Source organism: Anolis sagrei, chromosome 4 (genome assembly GCF_037176765.1).
Source record: "Anolis sagrei isolate rAnoSag1 chromosome 4, rAnoSag1.mat, whole genome shotgun sequence".
Taxonomy (NCBI): domain Eukaryota; kingdom Metazoa; phylum Chordata; class Lepidosauria; order Squamata; family Dactyloidae; genus Anolis; species Anolis sagrei.
This window is the reverse complement of record NC_090024.1, coordinates 190,341,299-190,362,884: the sequence shown is the minus strand read 5'-3', so window position 1 is coordinate 190,362,884 and position 21,586 is coordinate 190,341,299. Positions and strand designations below refer to the sequence as shown.

The window sequence follows — 21,586 nt, the reverse complement described above, 5'->3', positions numbered from 1 at the left end:
ACAAGCCTCCTTCCCAACGAGATTCAATTAATTGATAACAAGAGGCATCAAATTAATTTTTCAAGGATGTTAGATTTTGATGAAGGAAAAAATCTCTCTGATTTTAATCGGGGCGGCGTTTAAAAGGCATAAATGAATATCCCTTTCTAATCATCTGAGGCGCTGAGGAAGCGCCAAGCGGTTAACGTGCAAATTCAAACCGTTTAATTAGGGGGGTTGGGGAGGTGGCAGCACCAGGAAGGAAAACAGTTTCTCTTTTAAGGAGCTTTTATGAAGAAATTATTTTTAAAAAATAAAAAAATCCTCCTGCCATTATGTACTCAAGTAACAGACAAAATTTCTGCTTGGGCCAAAGTCAGGAGTTTCACTACTGAATAAAGATAATTTCCCATCACAACCTAATTACACACACACACACTAATAAAAAGCATGAAAAAAAATTAAACTGTGGGTGGAAAAAATGAATGAAACAGAATTTCCCCCATATAACTTATGCTTTCATTGCTTTCTGCTACAGGAAACCTATCCTTCACACTTGCACATGGATACAAGGCCACGGTAATTCTCAAGAAATTAAGGAAACAGACAAAACATACAAAAAATGTAAATGAATTAAAGAGAAGTCTCATCTCCCACCTTGGTTTGTGTGTTTACACTTTTACAGGCATAGAGAAACTCTAGGATGACTTCACTGAGCATTTAAGTTATGAAAATACGTAGAAATACTAGTAAAAACTATTAAATAAAGCCAGTTTGCATGTACAGTGCCTAGTTGCCCTTACAGACAATATTACTTATTGCTATAGAGCAAATTTACTTGACATGATTTTCAGTTCACATACTGTCAACGACTGAAACTTAACATTCTTCGTCTCACCAAATAAAAGGTTTCATTTGCAAATTAAAATGTACTGCTTCACCACTTAGAAAGTCGGATATATTCATTTATTTTTAAGTTGTCATTGCAAGCGTTAACCACAACTAATGGCTTAATCAACATCAGACGCAGGGATTCCTGCTTCCACTAAAGATTGATTCAAACCATAGTAAACTTAAATTTCAATATATGTTTCTAGAAAAAATGATTTTTGAACCCTAGAGACAGAAAAGGAGAAGCCAAGTATCTGAAGCTCACCAGTCCTGGTCCATAGGAAACACCTTATGGTAAACTGTCGCTATTTTGATCAGTGATTAAGGAAATAAGGAAGTACTAAAAAAGCGATTATGCATCACACTACTTCATATTCTAGGCTAGAAGGGGGAGATCACCGTTGGAGATCAGGTGCAAAAAAAAAGGGAATGAATGAACTCATGGCATCATACAAGCAGCAAACTCTTTGATAACATGTACAATTGTGAGCTCTCCTACTACAGCCGTAATGTCTTCATAGGGCAAAAATCTACAATGACGTTAAATTTTAATGGACAAGTTGGGTTATGGTTCCTAAATCCTAATGGTGTATTTTATCTATGGCTATTCTTGGAAGGCTAGGGATTCTTTCAGAGTAAGAGAAGAAATTTTCAGTTTTTCCTCTTCTTTTCACATAACCCAGGTAATGTACTACCTGGGTTTTGACAGTATAAAACTAAGATATTCTTAGCCACTACCCATGAACATTAACAGACTGGTTACTGGCCAATATACCAACACCAATCCAGACCAAATGGAGACACTGTTAATGAGTGGCTTGTTTGCCCAACTGTGTGTCGTCCCATCTGGTTTGAAGACAGTTGTGTTTCTCATTTCCTGCTACAAAGAATAAGATTCACATTTGCCCTAGGTTGGTCTAAGTGCCTTTTGTCAGTGTAGGCCTGATGCCCTCCAGATGTTCTGATCTTCAACTCATCTTCAACTCTATAAACTTACATTAAAGGAATTGTAGTCCTAAATATCTGGAAGGCAGTTATCCCGTTTGATCACTCCAAATTACAGAGGGTTGCCTCTGGAAACAAACTGGAAAGTTCAGATCTTTTCAGCATCAGGTGAAGTTAGGCTTTTGGTTTTAAAACAATGTCAATGTTTTGTAGATCACTGGTCTGCTATTATCCTCTGTTACTGGGTTTATTCTGTAGTTTCAATCTTGTTTCATACTTGTTTTGTCGTTTTTGCATGTTACAGTTTTGCTCTATTTTGTAACCTGCTCGGTTACAGTATCAGGTAGTCTATTTGAATAGTAAATGAATTAATATAAATAGAAACTAAATACATTTTCTCATGGGCCTGTAGTGGCGCTGCAGGTTAAACTGTTAAGCTGCAGAACTTGCTGACTGGAATGTCGACGGTTCAAATCTGCAAGACAAAGTGATCTCCCATTGCTAGCCCCAGCTTCTGCCAAACCTAGCAGTTCAAAAACATGCAAATGTGAGTAGATCAATAAGTACCAATTTCGATGGGAAGGTAACAGTGCTCCATGCAGTCATGCCAGCCACATGACCTAGGAGACATCTACAGACAATGCCAGCCTTTGGCTTAGAAGTGGAGATGAGCACCACCACCCCCAGAATCAGACTTGACTAGACTTAATGTCAAGGGGAAGCTTTACCTTTACATTTCACATCAACAAAAATTAATTTGTTGTATCACTGGAAAAACCAATGACAGCGTACAATTGTATGTTTGAAATATAAAATAAAAACATCTCACTGTAGATGCAGTATTGAAAACTACAAAACAAAATGTGCAGAATTGATTTGCTCAAGAGAATCAAGAGAGATAGGTCAGTAAGAGAGAAAGGGAAGTGCAAAAATATCTGAGGAATGGATATGTGAAAGAGATTTTCTGATGGACTGCCAACCAGGTAAAAGACTGGTGGGAGGAGTCTAGAAAATATCAATATCTGCAACTCACATTGGTCCCTGTTCTCAAGTTCAAGTAGATTTTTTTTAAATCAGCAGAGTTGACAAGCTCTCACAAAACTATAGGTGGTATAAATAGAACAATAGTAACATATATGCATGACAAGAGGAAATACTGGATAACTCTTGCTTTACTACTACTTCTAAACGTAAGAATCCACGTGTTAGTAGTAATTGAAGTAAGTCATGTTTTGCATGAAAATAATTAAGCCAGAACATAAAGTATCCTTTTTCGAAATAAAGCAGTATAAATTGTTACTTTAGGGAGGAAAATATAAGCTGTATCCCACCAGCCATGTTGTCCCATCATTACTGACCACCACATCTGAGTTGTTCACTCCATTGTGGTAGCAGTCTTAACATGCAAGTAGCAAGCATGGCAGGTAGCAAAGAACAGAAAGTAGGAGGTAAGAGCAAAAAGAGAAAGCCCGTGGCTCTCTGCCTCATGATGCAAAGACGCCCATGGGAAATCATGCAACACAGTGAGAAAATGGGAGGCACTGTAGAGAAATGCAAGAGGGAGACACAGTAAGAAGTGGGGAGGGGGAGATAGACATATGGAGAAAAAAAGCAAAGGATTTCAGTGAAGCAATGCAATATATCAAAAAGTTTTACTTACAAGCAATTTAAATTTTTAAATAAAAATTAGAATTACAAGAATGAAAATAATCATATTTTTACAAAGTACAGTTATTAGTGCTGTAATTTAGTGGCTTTGGAATCACAGAATAGGAAGAGACTACGTGGGTCATCTAGTCCCTGACATTTTTTCACTAACTTTCCTATCTCTGATCAGTCCTGTCTTAATTATTCTGGATAACTGATGCATATTAATGTCTCAGGCAGTTACTTCCCCTAAAGTTATAGGTCCACAATTTGTGTGTGCTCCTGGATCCAACCCTGAGCCTGTAAGTCCAGGTGTCATTAATGAAAGATAGATTTGTTTATTGATTAGTCCTCTGACCATATCAACAGTAAAAGACAAAAGACAAGTATACAAATAAACACAAATCCCTATCCTAACACTCCTGTAATAGTTAGCTAAAATACATTGACAAAGTGCTGGTTTACACCTATAAAGCCCTATATGACTCGTCCAGGTTATTTGAACGGCCATATGAATTTGCCTGTGGTTTGATATCTGATGGGAATCACTTTTCTCTGCCCCCTGCCACCTCCAAATGTTATGCCCAGTAGGAACATGGGAAAAGACACTTTTCAGTGGCAATCCCCCCCCCCCACTTGCAGGGGTTTGGAACTCCTTCCAGAGCAATTAGACTGATACTTTCCTTGTTTTCTTTTCACAGAAAAGTGATTGTATAAGGCTCATCACACCTAAATAACACACTGAAATTTTCCACTTGTTTTGCTGGTGTAGGTGTTCAATAGTTTATGTTTTAACTGATTTTTAAAAATTATTTAATCTTTCTTCAATTTTTTTATTTTGTAAATTTTAACTATGTGTTTCCCTCAAAGTGGGGAAAAGGCAGGAAATATAAAAATTAATACAACAACCACAACAACCTACAACCTCCTAGTCTAGACACAATAGGGAATTCTGGTATAATACAATCCAAATTTTTTACACAAAACCCAGTATACAAGGGATATGCACAAAAACAGAACCTTCTTAAACTATGGCTTATAAAATCATTACCAAATGTTCAAAAATGATCACAGAGTATCGTATCAATTATATTAATTCAGACATCACATTCCTCAAAATGCACATCAGTTTTGTAACAAACCCAATACATAAGTTTACTCCCTCTTTTCCACAATGTGCTACAAATTGCATTTAGAAATATATCTGTCATAGAACTAAGTATGGCTAAAGCTAACCACCATTACTCAGATCACATACTGCAGAGTCTTGCTTATCCAACATAAACAGGCTAACAGAATGTTGGATAAGCGAAAATGTTGGATAATAAGGAGGGATTAAGGAAAAGCCTAATAAAAGTCGAATTATGTTATGATTTTACAAATTAAGCACCAAAACATCATGTTTTACAATAAATCGACAGGAAAAAAAACAGTTCAATGTGCAGTAATGTTATGTAGTAATTACTGTATTTATGAATTTAGCACCCAAACAGATAAGGGTTCTCTCTTTCTCCCACCCTGGACATTATTCCAGGAGGAAACCAGACTGCATTGGATAATACAGAACATTGGGTGAGCGAAGGTTGGATATGCGAGACTCTACTGTAGTTAGCAAAACATGATTTGAAGACAGGGCATGCAGTTTTGTAATTTAATAGTTGATTTTCCCCTAGCCTGTTCCTGCAACACTCTTCTCACATGTTCTCTTTTGAATCCCTTACACAGCTGTCTTTGATTCAGAAGACGTAGCTTGCTTCTTTTAACATGTGGCAACCATACTGACAAAGGTCATGGTGAAGAGGGCTCTATGAAATTGTTTGGTAAGTACAATAGCTCCTTTATACCTCAAAGAAGCTGCAGCTTAGCAAGATGTGTGTGCATTCATGCACATGCATGTGTCTAACTTTATACAATATTGAAAAATTGGAAACAGTAGCATTATTGGTACCCAAGGACACCAAGAGTTCCTTTAGGTACACAGGTGTAGAATATACAGGAAAATGTATGTATGTATGTATGTATGTATGTATGTATGTGCAGTGCAAAGTGAGAGTACTTTATTAATGCAAAGACCACACATCTGGGAACCCCATTCTCCTCATCTAATTTTTCTTTCAAATTCACAAGGATTCAAGTCAGCCACTTCTTTCAACAAGAAAGAAGCAACTGGGGGAAACTAGTTTACTAGATTCAGGCCATGTTATTAAGCAGTAACTGAACAGCTAGAATACTAACAAATATATGTGTATAATGTTAGCTATGAACAAAACTAATAGCACAATTTTCACCTTTAAAAAAATTGTCCAGAAAGACAATAAAGTCACCAAGCAACTATATCCAGTGTAACAGTTTCACCAGAAATAGGTATTATTTCTCTTTAGAACATATTTTCTTGTTTCACAAAGTTCACAGGCCATCTTGCCCCTGTGTATTTATTTATTTATTTACTTACTTCATTTGTATACCGCCATTCTCAGCCCTAAGGCGACTCATAGCGGTTTACAACAATCAAGCAAAAACAAGGTGAACAATCAAGGCAAAAATTCAATGCGGCATCAACAAGGTACTTAAAAACAGTTAACACAGAAACAAATTAAACAATTTAACAGTAATAAACATTCAGGTGGCGTCTCATAACTAGAATCTGCAACGATTGAGTGATTATACAAATAAACTAAACAGATGCACAAATAGAAAAATTTCCTTTGGATTCTACAAACTCACACTCTTCATATGCCAGGGATGATACGGGATCCAATGTAAGTTGTAGTGGTTCCAAATCACTGTGATGCTCAAATTAGCACAGACAAACCAAGCCAAACTATCTTTTTCAACAGCATTTTCAGGGTGTATAACCCTGAAATATAAGCCTTTATAGAGTTGTGGGATGTAGACAGATATACAGAGAACAGTTTATTTATTTATTTATTTATTTGCTTCATTTATACTCCGCCTTTCTCACCCCAGAGGGGGACTTAAGGCAGCTTGTAACTAAGGCAAAATTCAATGCCATATACAATGTAACAATAAAAACAGGCCCCATCAACTATAAAAGAATTAAAACGTGTGCAAATACACACATAGAACAATAAAACAATTTTGAAACATATAAAGTGCTTGATTCCATTCATCCATAATTCTGATTCATAATCCTTATTCGGGCCGTGTTGAAATCCATAGTCTTATTCCCCAAACACCTGCATACAGAGCCAAGTCTTTAGCTTTTTTCTAAAAACCAGAAGGGATGGGGCCTGCCTGATGTCACTGGGGAGGGAGTTCCACAGTCAAGGGGCCACCACTGAGAATGCCCTGTCTCTCGTCCCCACAAATTGCACTTGCAAAGGGGGTGGGAGTGAGAGCAGGGCCTCTCCAGCAGATCTTAAGTCTCTAGTTGGTTCATAAGAGGTGTTTGGACTGGTAAGTTGGATCTTTGTTCATCTCGAGCAGTTAAAAAACCCTTTGTTGTTTTCCTGTTGCATAAAGGCTCTATCAACCCAATCACTAACCAGTAGCAATAATGCCTTATAACAAAATATTAAAGATCAGTTATGACAAGGCTATAACTCCCAATGAGAGACAGAAAGGGCATGGCAAAGAAAAAGGCATTGACCATTCAAACTGTGTGACTATGGGTAATTTAAGATCTTCTCTTCAACCCACTCTACTCTTCCTTTCCCTTTCACCATGCTAATGTGAGATATTAGATGAGCATGTTCAATTTCCTTTATTATTGTTCCAACCTATTGTGTCCCAGTGTTTGACAACAACAGATTATGGGCTAGTAAACTATGTTAATTTGAATCTCTTTCAACAAATATCTCCATTTTAACACCCTGGGGTGCCTCCATTCAAACAGGAAGTAAAGCAATTGTGCTGTTTCAATCACTGTAAGGAAGTGTAAGTATAAACATATATAAAAACAACTGCCAGGAATATTATAGGTTGTGAGCATGCCTGTACTATAGCCAAATCTGGAAACAGAAATAGAAAAACTCTGCAATTCTTTGATCTTAATGCTGATATTGCATTTTTTTAAAAGTTTATAGAGATATAGGCCCCATCTATACTGCCATATAATTTAGTTTGAAATAGAATTATATGGTCATTGTACACTGATATAATGCTGTTAATCTGCAATGTATGAGCCTACACTGACCATATAAATGCAGTTTGAAATTGTATTATATGACATTGTAAATGGGGTGACAGATATGCAACAACAAAATGTGCAGGCTGTCAGTATATAACCCCTTTTAGAAATACCTAAGAGGGGCAATAATACTTCAAGAGCACTAGGTGATCAGATGTCACTGCAGCATGTTTACCAGCTGAAATGTTTGTTTTCAAAAGGAATCCCTCTAACATCTCAAGGATTTATTCATTCACTCAGATTTTTATATCTTTTTTTCAATTATGCAGTAATTTTTAAAAAGTTTTTAAAAAGTAAAAATACAAGAAAAACTTGAAAACTTTTTTTGACCAAGAACACGTGTTAGAATTTAAGGGAGGTTACTTACAATGGCGTGGTGTAGACATAAGTCATCTCAGTCAAATAAACCAATAGTATATTAGACTGCTGTCATAAATGTCATCTGGTCTCTGAAGCTCAGTGGTTAGTACTTGGATAGGAAAGCACCAATGAATGCCAGGTACTCCAAGAAGGAACCAGCAAAACCATCTCTGAATATTCCTTGCCTAAGAAACCACTGTGAAATTCATGAAGTTGCCATAAGTCAGAAAACAATTGGAAGGCACATCCAGACATATTAGACTGAGAGTAAAATCATGGCAATCAATGCACCTTGCCCCTTCTCTCTTACATTGTGCATTAAAATCTGAAATTCCCAGGGTTTGTTAAATATCAGTCTCCTGCTACATGTGAACTGGGAAATGTTGCTTGTTATCAGAAATTAAACCATAGTTAATTGGTTGTAAAGTGACAACTGACTACATTTCAACCAAAACAGAGTTTTCAATTATAACGCATCAGGGAAGAGTAGAACCACAAGGCCATTATTTTCATTCTCAGCCCAACACTGAAAACCTCTTAGACAGAGTTCCCATCTTTTGCTTTATCAACATGGGAGCCTCTAGTCATGATACATACAAAAATAAACTGCAAACTCCATTTATGTAGGATGCTTTATACACTTAGAAATGTGAGTTGTGTTTATGAAGAATTGTTGAAAGGTAATATATAAATTATAAACCAAAAGATTTATGGTATAAACCTGTGTATACAACACAGCAAAATGAAACAATATAATATTGAAACATTTAAACAACAGAAAAAAAGGATTTCAGCAAACCTTCAGAAGTCATTCAGAATAGGCATAAATCACTAATAAAGTTTGGTCAAGAGAGAAGTAGTAATCAAGGATAGTAAGACTCAAACGCAATCTGGAGATCAAGCAAATTGAGCTTCCAAAGATATAGTAATTTTATCAGTATATTTTACAATAAGTGGTGTAGTGGTTAGAGCATTGGACTATGACTCTGAAGACCAGGTTTCAAATCCCTGCTTGGCTATGGAAATGCACTGGGTGATCTTAGGTGAATCACTCTCTCTTACACTCAGAGGAAGGTACTGACAAACCCCTTCAGAACAAATCTTGCCAAGAAAATCCCTGAGGGTTGCCATAAGTTGGAAATGACTTGAAGGCACACAACATAATGTAGTCCCAGACCTAAAAAGTAAGCAAACTTCCAAACGAGATATGTCACATGATATATGCAGTGTCAATATTGTAGTATATGTGTATGCTTCTTTATATTAAAAACAAATCAGATGGCAAAGTCCTGTGTGGTTAATTTTAGAAAGCCTCTCATCTCACTCATTGTTGTGCCATGGTTACCACTTCATTTGGTCTGTAAGAATGCAATACTGGCTCAGACTCATTAGAAACTCCTGATGCAGATGTACATGTTGCTATTTTGGGGGGGGGGGGGAGCAAGGCTCTAGTACAGTGGTTATCAACCTGTGGTCCTCAGATGTTTTGGCCTTCAACTCCCAGAAATCCTAACTGCTGGTAAACTGTCTGGGATTTCTGGGAGTTGTAAACCAAAACACCTGGGGACCCACAAGTTGAGAACCACTGCTCTAGTGCATCAGACAGAGGGAGGGGGTCAGCCTATACTAATACCTAAAGCCTAACCACCTGCTATCTGAAGCAATATAGCCCAGAAAAAATGCACCATACAATTTCACCAATTAAGAGAACTAGTTGGAGAATTTCAATAATAATCAAATTCCACCTATCCTTCAACTCCCACTACCCCCCTCTCGGAGGGACACACATAAACAAACATAAGTTAAGCCATGTAAAGCAGAAAGACTACTAAGGCACCATCCACTATAACACTGTAACAACCCCAGACAAAATCAAGTACTTTATTTATGAAGCAATATAATGTATATATTGGCACACCTTTGCAAGGTAAGATCTTGTCATCACCACTCAACTCACCACTATTATCTGAAGCAAAACTTATATACACAACTCACTTGCAGTAATCAAAAACTGAAACATGTTGCACATATCTCAAAAAGGTAACATTCTGAAAAAGTTCTGAGTTGTTTTATTGTGACATGCTTAAAACAATCTCTTTTCAACCACATATACTGTCTTGCTGGGTTTTGCTTTGTTTTGATGAAGGGCTCCACAAACTATCAGCAAGGAAAAGTAAATACTTAATTTTATGCAATTACTGTATCAACCTTCAGGACAGAAATTCTCTCAAATAAAACATCAGGAATGAAGGGTAGATCTCGTTGTTCCAAGTTAGAGCAAGGCCACCAAGTCAAGGCTTGAGGCAAAAAAATTAATCATTAATTTGAGATCCGGGATCTTCTTTATACTGATCAAAAGAGCACATCCCTTTTAAATTATTTCATTATCAAGCAGAAAAAATCTCAGAAAGACACCAACACCCTGATGTACATGCACACACAAAAATTAATAATCCGAGTAGAAAAAATTAAAATGATACACTGTATTTCTTGCCCTTCAAATAGGAATCCAATATACTCTCAATTGTTCAGAAACATTAAAACACTTTTTATCAAAAATTCTGCCATGTCTACATTGCAACAACAAGATCAGTATAGATGGCCAACTGCACACAGTCTCTATCACACATATACACACTAGGCTGGATGTAGACATTTCACTTTCTACATGTAGACATTTCACTTTCAGTTAAAATTTGTAACTGAAATTCATATTTCACAGAATTCAGTGAATCAATACAAATAAGGATTTACATCTGAATTCCCACTGTAAAGTAATAGGAGTATATTCAAAAAGCTCTTTTCATGGATTATATTTTATTCCTACCCTGTTGATACTTTAGAAATGGTATAGCTAAAAAGAGAAATATAGTTTACAGCAATAAGATTCCCTCTTCTGCCTTCCACTGGGAAAATCGTTTCTTCCTGAGGGGAAAGGGGGTTGCAGAATTATTGTCTCCTCCTAGAAGAAGAAAGCAGAGAGGAATTAATCTAAAACTTTCCAGAATTTCTGTCTCTTTGCATTTCTCAACTCAAAAAGCAACTAAAGATCATAGCACGTCTATCACAGAACAACTCATATTCCACCTGGATGTTTCAACAGGGAACAGGTAACAAGAAACACATAGAAAGATTTTCTTAAACTTTCCCAAAAAACTCAACAACCAAGTAGCTAAGTATCAAGCAAGTTAAAAATGATTTCAATCCGAAGATGGTGATTTATCTCCTCTGTATCTGTAGTAAAGTGTGAAAAGACACAAAGTAAACAATTACCCTATATACTCATGTATAAGTCTAGAAATTTAAGTTTAAAAAAATCAACCCCCAAAAAACTGGGTCAACTTATCCATGGGTCAATGTTAGTACTGTACCTTAACTCTTATTTTGAAAAAGGAACTATCCTTTTCTCTAAGTAGAGTGATAAAAGGCAAGAGTTTAATCCATTCCAGGAAAACCTAATAGTGGCACCAACCTCTCTCTGCCATGGTGTCACATCTGGGCTTTTAAAATATCTGGTTAAGGAAATAGTGGCGAGGGGAGGGGTGGCCCAAGGCAGCATTGGTGCTTTCTTCTCCAGAAAATGACCCTTGACTTATCCATGCCAAAATCCATATTTCTGGTTCCAAGACATATTCTTGACATATACATGAAATCAGCTTACATGCAAGTATATATACGTAGTATCACCAAAAGTCAAAACGGTTTAACTCAAAGTTACTCAATAACAGTTTCTGTTCCATATTCCACATCCACTCTAGCCAGTTGCACATCTGCCCAGGAAAAAGTCCACAGCAAAGTGTGCAACCAACTCTTTTCTGTATTGCCTGCATGTGCCAATTACCAACTGCAGAAGGATGGCATTATTGCAAGTTCTAAAACTCCTTTGGCAAGCAGTCATACTTTTCAGTAGTCAAATCAGCTGCTCTACCCAAACAAACTGCTGTGCTAAAGAACATACACTATTTCAACTTAATAATCGATCAAATATACTTTGTTTCTAAGAAACTCTTCTCTCTTACCTCTACAAATATTCCACCCAACCCAATAACGCTTTTCACCCATTCCTGTGCGAGGAAAGATACTAATCCCCTTATAATAGTTGTTTTTAAGATGAATATCTACAAAAACATAATAGCAGAAGCACAAGCTGGCAGTACCTGAAATAAGTAGGACCTTCTTTTCTATATTTTTGAATGAAGTGATGAAACCAATAAATATATAGCCATACACATCCCATCCCAAGGGGTTACAAATTACTAAGAGTTTTCTGCAGCTTCTTTTGCAAAGAAGCAGGGAATAGAGAGATGTCAACACAGCTGTACAGTGATCACTGAGACTATATTCAGCACTGAATAACATTAAATAATGATAGTTGCCTATACATATTCCCTAGGTAACCTTAAGAACATCGCTAATCTCAAGTACCCACCCATAAAATGGGAATGATCATCACCTACTAAAGATAAAATCATAAAGACAAAAGATACAGGAATTTAAAACACACTTACAGAAATTAATATGCAGTCATGTTCACATATGTCATTGGAACATATAGTGAAACTGAATTTATTATAAAAGATTAAACAGGAAGTTCTCCACCATATGCAAGACAAATATGGAGCATTATATATATGCTGCAAAATAACTGAAACACATCTTAAAGAAAACACAGCATTTCTTTTTAAAAATCTAACTGGGATAGAAAAGAAAAATTATCAGTTTTGCCAAACATTTCTAGATTTACATAAAGAAGTTACTGCTTGGAAACTAACAGGGGGCAAGCATAATCATAAATATTTATTTTTGAATAAAAAGAAAACCCGTAAAAGAAATACCTTGTTTTGTTGTTGAATTTTCAGTTCATTAAAATAAGGAAGATGAGAGAAAGTTGTCACTCTATCAAACTGTTCAAAGAATTTTGGCTCAAAATGATTGTTCAGAAAAAAAAACCCAGGTAAAAATAAAAAGTTGCTGAAAGTTCCCCAAGCTGTTTTAAAATCAAAATCTTGCCTTTTTGCCTACCTATAAATTCCAACTGAACAACGTATTGTAAAAATAGCATTAAAATATTAAAGTCCACTTTACTACATTATTTGATCTCATCAAAGCAGCACATACTGCCTATCTTCAAATTACATTTTGCAGAACAGTGTCTTCAAGGATTTTACTGGACTGTTTTTGTTTTGTTTTTTTAGTGTCTACATTTGCTGTTATTTTTCCTCATAGTTCTCCACCCTGCAGTGCCAGCCTCTCCCTTCTACGAACCAAAGAAGTCAGCCAGTAATTTTTCCTGAAGAGGAAAGAATCTGCTAAACTTTGTTTGCTAAGAAAATAACTTGGCATTATAAATTGCCATCTTCTTTCAGATTAATGGATCCACCCTAGTAATAAACAAGGGCAGAGAAGAAAACCAGGGCACCAAGTATTAAGAAACAGACGCAACCTGCCAGATTGGCTTGATTCGGAGACTCAAGACAACAAAGTAGTTGGGAGAATGGACTTCAACAATTAAATATTTAGTATAACTGTAAATGTTTCTCACTAGCTGTCAAGCACCACTATTCAGGAACATAAGAAGCTATGGCAAAGAAAGCCAAGACTGTTAGAGAATCAAAAGGCAAAACAACCACTAAAATAGAAACAGAGGGCTTATGACAACACAGAGAATATTATTTGAGTATACCCAGTATTTGTATTAAGATGATTACAAAAAGGTTAGCACCCCTCTGTACAAAATATCTGGCCTCTTAAAGAGCATATGCCATGGAAAAGGCCAAAAATGAAAAAGGAGCCTCTTAAGATAATAAAGAAAATAGTATTAGGCTCACGGGCAATGTGCCACTAAGTTCTTGTTGAACCTTTATTACTCGAATGTATATACCCTCCATCTTCTTAAAACATTCCCACCTACATAACTTGACCCACAGAAAATGTATGGTGGGTAGTTAATTAGGTTCATCTTAGGCCAGAGCCAAAGATGATTTAGGTTAAATCCAAGTCCCCATCCCCCATCCTCTTCCCTGCAACTCAACACCAATAGGACAACCGAGAGGTCTCAACTGTAGTGTTTTCACTGTCTTGGAAACAGACAGTGAAGTTACTTCAAATTAAACTCGAAAAAGATATTCTCCCATTCCAGTAAACTGTTCCTTGTAGAGTTAAAGGGCTGCACTTGTCATTTAGCAGCACCACATACTACACACAATCCAGTCACTTCAAACATCTAATAGTAACTATTAGACTCTGATCGTTACTGTCGGCGCCTTTAATCCCACATCACACATACCAGGACCTAACTGTTTTCAAAGCTAACATGGCCCTCCACAATACACTAACAGAGCCCTAGATTTCAGGGCATGGTCAGCATAGAAAACCACTGCCAAGTGCTATAAGAACATATCCAAGAAAGACACTGGACTGAACAGGGTTTAATTCAGAGTCATGCAAAAGGCAAAGAATTCCATACAAAACACCAGCCTTATTTTTCAATATTCACAACTGAAATACAAGAAAAGTACTATGTATAAACATACAGGAACTAAGGAAATTTTAATAGCAAATATACGAGAAGTTAACATATGGTGGATAAAAGCAAGAAAGAGGATTGAGACCTGCTAGAATTTGCTATAGACAAATTCTGAGGGCTCCCAACTCCCAAACATTTATGGCAACAATAAAAACACTTTTTCTCTGTAAGATAAGACTGCCAAAATGAGAAAAGCTGGCAGCAACCAGGACATGTCTCAAGTGAAAGAACTGCAAACTCAGCTCAAACTTGGTGCTGAAAATCTATTTGTAGAATCCAAATATGTTCAGATGTACCATGTACTTTAATTCTAACTATATATCGTTTCCACCTAGATATGATTGGCAAATATTTGAGTTCCACTTTTTAAAAAACTCTGTAAAAACTAGATTAAGTGCAGGAAACCCTTGGGCTTTCAATAAAAAACAAATGTGAATTCATCATGCCAGAAGTCTGCCCTCCTCTATATATAGGCAATCAACAGAAAAGCAATCACTTTGAGGGCATCTTCAAATATATCAATGGCAGACACATACATACATTTTATAAGGGATCTATCCTGTAGATAACATGCTCGTATTTCACTATGCAGGCACAGAAAGAGAATCTTCTTCCAGTACACATTTTCAGTCCTGCTTGTAATGCTGCCTTAGAACAAGATGTAATCCTTATCCTCGTCCTAAACACATACAGTATTCATATCTAACCCTTCCACAGCCTTTCCAAACCAGAATACATTTTAAAGTTGCTGTTCTAATGTGTTTAATACCATAAAGTATCTTCAGTGACTTCCTTGAAATTCTGTCTAGAAGCTTAATTTCCCACCTGTTTCAAGTAAGCAAATACTTTTTATATTTGCTCTAAGAAAAGGAAAGAGAAGTGAAGGCTATAACCGAGTGCTCCAGGGAAATACAAGTTGTGCACATTACAGAGTGGGCCAAGAATTAGGACAAATAATGCCATCTAGATAAATGATGGACTGTATTATTAAATATTTGAATTACACTTTTGAGTATTCTTATCTGGAATGCTTAGGACCAGGAGTGTTTTGGATTTTGAAAGATTAGCATTATACATATGATGGAACCCAAGTTAAAACACAAAATCAATTTATATTTCTAATAAACCTAATATGCATAGTCTGAAGGTAAATTTATACACAATAATATTAACAATTCTTTTGCATGAAACAAAGTTTGTTTACATTGAACCATCAGAAAACAAAGGCATCACTATCTCAGCCAGCCGTGTGATCAATTTTGGATTTGGGAGCATTTCTAATTTCTGAATAAGAGATAATCAATCCATCATGTAGTGTAACTCATTATGAAGAGAGTTTACTCGTTTTTACATATCCTCGGTTTAAGAACGACACGAGTTTTACACATAGTTAGAACCATACAGAAATTCTTAAGTTAAACACAAAACTTGCTACTTCTAGCTGGATTATGAACAGATCTACCTGAACGATCTCCTTCTACAGGATATTCTTAAAGGTTTATGTTTGGAGCTATTCTCCACTATAAGAGACTGTCAGTTTTAAAACCAAGTTTACAGCAGCCAAGTAAATTTGCAAATGGTCATGCAGTGGAGCATTCACGTTACAATTTTACAAAATCCTCATTCAATCCAAGCTTTAAAAAAAACAGTCATTGTACATCACAAAGCAGCTTCAAAAGTGTTTGTACAAATCAATTTCAGTATTGCTTTAAAATATGCAAGTAATTCATCCATATTCTTCTTTGCTGCCTTTTTTATTAGTTTGGAAATAGGGAAAGGGAACAGTTTTAAGTCCTAGACCCTCTTCCTGGATTCTGACAAAAAGGACAAACCAAAATCTGCCTCTGCAGAGATGGGATAAATTCCCTAAAAGTGCTTTGTTCACTCGCGCATGTGTGAGTCATTACACAAACAGTTTCCGTTTGAAAAGATCAAGTACTGCCAGATAAATCCAGAAGCATGTTAGCTCCCATCCTGCCCTCAAGGAACACACTATGTACATACTCTGTTGCTTAACACCCTATATGTACAGCAACCATTTTACCTTTTTCATATATGATGAGTGCATTCAATCATAGCTCTTTATAATAAAAGTTAGCAGAACACTTTCCTTTTCTCTCACCACTATCATATAGGCAAGTAGGGTTTCAGATCATAGCAGTATAAATGCAGAACACTATATAAACCGAAGGGCAATTCTAGAGTGGCTGCCACTTTAAATAGAGCTTCCACTATATTCAAGCAGACACAATTGTACTATTATGTAAAAATATGATACGATACCATTTTAATTCTTTGTAAATAGTGCACAACACTTTCCCTCAGACCTTCTGGTATCTTCCTTACTTGTATTTCACAAAATGGCAAAACACAGCTGAACTTTTCACATGAATTTATGCTTAATGAAAAATCACCTTGGAAATCTGGTAGTGTAGCCACTATAGAGAACCAGCTTCTGTCCCAATCATATCATGTGGCAGGTTTTAACAGCAAGGTGGAAAGAACAGCTTAGCAGTGACATCAGAATGGAACGCAATGGCTTCTATCTCCTATCACAAGTAGCTTTAAAGTTTGTGGTTTCAAAAATGCATACAATTTTTTTACGTGTGTGTCTTACACGTTTTTTATCCTATTTAAATTCAAGTAAATTTAGATTGCTGGGATATAAAGGGCAGAAGAAGTATTAACATATATTCCTATTTATTACTAAAGGAGGGGGTTTCAAGTGGAAAAAGACAGAGTAAAGGAATCTGATTTTGTCTTCTTGAAAAAACATGAAACTATAGACATAAGCAGATTAATAGATGGGATACTGGCTTTTTTTACAAAATGACCAACTTAACAGAGCATGAGGGTAGGATACAGATGGTATGAGTCACAATGACAACTTCTCATCTAGGCAACTCTATAGACCTTATGGAATACATACAGCGGACCATCAATAACTGCCTGTCTATAGAGATTGCAAAGTCTTCATAAAACAAAGTAAGAGTCCAGGAGTGCCCAACAGATCCCCACACCATGGACCTCTCACGTCACAACTATGCAAGTGTACATTTACATTTTAATTCTCACTCTTCCCCACCTCAGATCTTTAACCCTTCTTATAGACAGACAATTTTAAGAAAATGTACCTCTTAACAGATGGAAACTCAAAAATAATCTGCAATCATCAATCCAAACCCACACACGATACAGTATGCGGAAGAGAAATTCAGTCCTGTAAATATTCTATCTGCTGCATTCCCCTTTGCCTTTCTTCAAAATCCTTTTCACATGATGAGTAGATTTTTCAAAGAAAATAAAAACTGTTTTAAATTCCATGTGCAAACTGCCTGCACTGCAACAGAAAGTCCAATGTGGGCAGAAGAACAAAGTCAGATGTGAAATTGTGTTTCTAACTGGAAAACAAAACAAGAATTTCAAGAAGTCGTCCTCTTTACTACCATGAAAATGCGTATGACCAGCAAAGAGATGCTGAAGAAACCAAGAATCGTAAAGGAGGGTAACAAGAATAAATTAGCGTGCATAGTTGAAGCAGAGCCTGCAAAACTGAAATTAACAAATGGAGGTGAATGAAGTGCAGTTTTGTGACACAGATATTAATTCCAGAGATCAGTTTGAAATTACACCCTCTTTACTTCAGTAATACAACATGCAAATTTTGAAAATGGTTTTATTTTAAGCCCATACCTTCTACTATTACACATTTCCAAATATATATTCTAGCACATAACTTTCAGTCATCACTCCTTGCTATCAACAACAATTCTCAAGGTGTGTTTAACCTGTTATGTGGCAATTACTCCCAATGTAAGAAGGAAATCACTCACCCCTGGAGGCAAGTGAATTAGCCAAGATTTAAAAGTGGCATCCTGTTCTATTGAAGAATACAACAATGCCAAACCGAAAATAATTAAATCAAACCAGGCTCCATATAGGACTTCTTTTTAAGCTGTGGTCTTTAAAACATCCTAGTGATCTTACACAGCTCACTCTTTATCGAATGTGAATAAACCTATATATTTTGCCAGCAAAAAGCAAGTTCCTTTACAAGTAACCAGTATGAGAATCTATTTCTACCCTGTAAGTCAAAGCATACATAGGCACAGTTTGTGAACAGCCGATAATGAATTTTTGGCAAGATCTTAGTGCTAAGTACCTATGTGAAAATAAGTTGTCTTTTTAAAACACAGGACACAGATAAAGAGCTTTCATTATTATCATCACACAACTTTTTGCAGGGAGATTGTCACTAGCCACAAACACACCTGCTACCTAGATATTGGGGGAAGAAATACCATTGCTCTCTATTTCAGCATCTTGAGGAAATGCAGTTTGTGGACAGAGGGGAGTGATTCCCCCCCCCCCCAAGCTTTTCCCTCAGTTTTCATAATGACCAAAAATTATCTCTCCTGTTTTCACACACACATGGAAGACCTTACAACTGCATTCCTATATTGAATACCTGAAAGTAAACCCTATTCATTGTAGCAAGATTTATTTCCATTTAAACATACTTATTAATGGAGTATATACTTTAAAGGCAAAATGTGAAAGCATCTTTTGCTTCTCTAATCTCTCCCAAAGTGTAACAGAAGGGGGGGGGGGGGCAGCCACAACCCCCTCCGCCAATCCAGCCCCACAGGGAGACACACACAAACATTATCAGATTCAAAAGCATCCCCTTTGCCATGAGAAAAGAAAAGCTCCTAGGCTTCTTTGGGCAAAAACTTCACAACTGACTGCACATAGTTCCCGGCTTGGTTATTAGAAAAGAAAAAGAGAAAGCGCCTGGAGTGGTTATTTTATTTGCTCTTTGTTTTATAGATTTTTTTTCCCCTTCTTCTTCTTAAGAAACCTTTCTTTCGATAGAGGGGATCTGAATTAGAGATCCACCAGATTTCTTTGATGGTCTTGATTTTAATCTTCTTGAATAAAGCAAAAAGAAAATTAGAATTTTAATAATAACTAGGACGACATAAATCCACTGCAGACTTAATAAGCCACCCGCTCAAACTAGTTTCTCAATTATGACATCCATCCTTTAGTCCTAGGCACAAACAATTCACTTTTCTTATTAAAATCCTAAATTGTGACATTTGAATATCAGATGAGCTTGACAACTTCATGATCTAGAAAGTTATCAGCCTCGGAAGAAAGGAATTCCATGCCTATTTACCCAGATTTCTTTACAATATGACACAATGGAGCCGTGAAAAGGCAGGCTACTGTATGAATCTCACTCTGTAAGGTTTACCCTAACACCAGTCTTTGGTGTCTGTGAAACAGGACTACTTTTCCCCCATTGTAATCCTTTGTGGAGAGGAATTCAGGAATGGATAGGAAGGGGGAGATATATAGGATTTCTAACACACTTCTCTGTGTAAAATAACTTACAAATAAACCAAAAGAAAAATTTTACTTTAGTGGACCAACTAATTTCCCTTTTCTTTCATTTGTGGGTTTAAAACAGAAATATTTGCATCAATTTTAACTTAAATGGTATTTTTTCTACTTAAAAGTCACAGGTTAACAATGCAGAATCCCCAAAAGTGTATTCATTCATTTTCTAAAGACACGTTTAAACTTGTTTTAAAAAATTCTATGAAATTCAGTTCAAAATACAGGAAAATACATTTGGGGCACATCTGAATTTAGAAATCCACACCATCTTTAATGAACACCCATTTTGAAAAAGGAGAATTAAGGAAAACAAAAAGCTTTGGAATCAGAACTATCTGACCAATTTACCTATCTTCCCGGCTTGGTTTGCACAATAAATTATACATCTGGTTCTGACAGTCTCCTTCTCAGTTTCTAGGTGTGTGTGTGGGGGGGGGGGGGGGGGGGAGTCATTTAAAAAACTTCACAAAGAGAAAGGACAAAACCTCTAAATCAAATTATCAGAGCATCACTCTTCAAGTTCCATTCCTGTCTGAAAGTACAATTAAGCACTGGAACCCTACACCCACTTAATCAGAAGATTCAGCAAACGCAATAAGACTTCCTGAGTAGACATGAACAATTGCACTGTAAAGAAAGTTCAAGTTTGTGTGAAGATTGCGTAGATTCCTGAATACCGCTTATAGGTAGTACACGCAACTCTCAGGACTCACTGCCTTAAAGTAGGAATGCACTTAATCTGACACAAAATGGTCTATTGGCAGCACAAACTCTTCTAGTGTAAATGTTTTCACATGTACCAGTGTATTTATATAGTACTATACTATACCAGCTTTGGTGTATACCCACCTTTTTACATAAACAATAATTATTTGATGAACACTCCAGTTTTCTTGGAAGTATTGGAGTAAAGATTTAATCCAGTGCTAAAAAGGTTATTATAAGGCTACCTTCACCCCCCCCCCCCCCCCCCCCCCACACACACACACCTTCAAAGGACCAGTACTGAGGACTGAACCTTTGACTGAAGTCAGCAATGAACCCTGGAATGGGATCTGTAGTAAAATTCCTTAGGAGCAATTTAAGAAGACATGACTCTCTCTATGATGCTTCAGAAACATTTCAGATCCTAAGTATTCTGTGGTGAATTCTTTACCATGCTCTTATCTATTTGAAATGCATTTTTAATTTAAGGAAAGCAATTCAAATTGGGGGGAGTGGAGGTGGTATTTGAGATTATATACTAAAAAAGCATTGTCGCATTTCAAAAGAATGAAATAGTTGTTATCAAAGGCAAAATTCTTCCCTGTGGTATTCAAACTTCTCACAACTTTCACAACTTTCCACAAGGTTGACATAAGAATATTTCTAAAAGAAGTGAAACCTGTAATCAAATGTTTGGGCAGCAAATTTATCTCAAACTATTTGAACTGACAAAAAATGGCTTTAAATCCTTTACAAAGACCACTGCCGATTTAAAGTTTTTTAAAAATATTCTTTGCTTGAGCTTTCCCAATAGTTCAATGCAACCCAATGACGACAGTATTACTTTTTGCTGCTAATGTTGACCAGGCTATAGCAAGCATACTAAAATGCCTCCTTCCAAACAATCAGAATAAAAACTACTATTGGGGCTCATTTTAAAAAAATAGTTTTTAAATTTCAGCACTATTTTCAAGTTT

General features: G+C 36.3%; 1 protein-coding gene across 6 annotated transcripts in view; it reads right to left on the bottom strand.

Annotated features, from left to right (window-relative positions):
* FOXP4 (forkhead box P4) overlaps positions 1-21,586 on the bottom strand; it is a 174,512-nt gene that overhangs the window by 149,450 nt on the left and 3,476 nt on the right. For 2 of the 6 annotated variants that reach the window (XM_067468003.1, XM_067468004.1), the window contains exon 2: positions 10,850-10,934. The exons of the other annotated variants lie outside the window; for them this stretch is intronic. The gene's annotated coding sequence lies outside the window, so the exon portion shown is untranslated. The remainder of the gene's footprint in view (positions 1-10,849; positions 10,935-21,586) is intronic. 6 annotated transcript variants of the gene reach the window in all.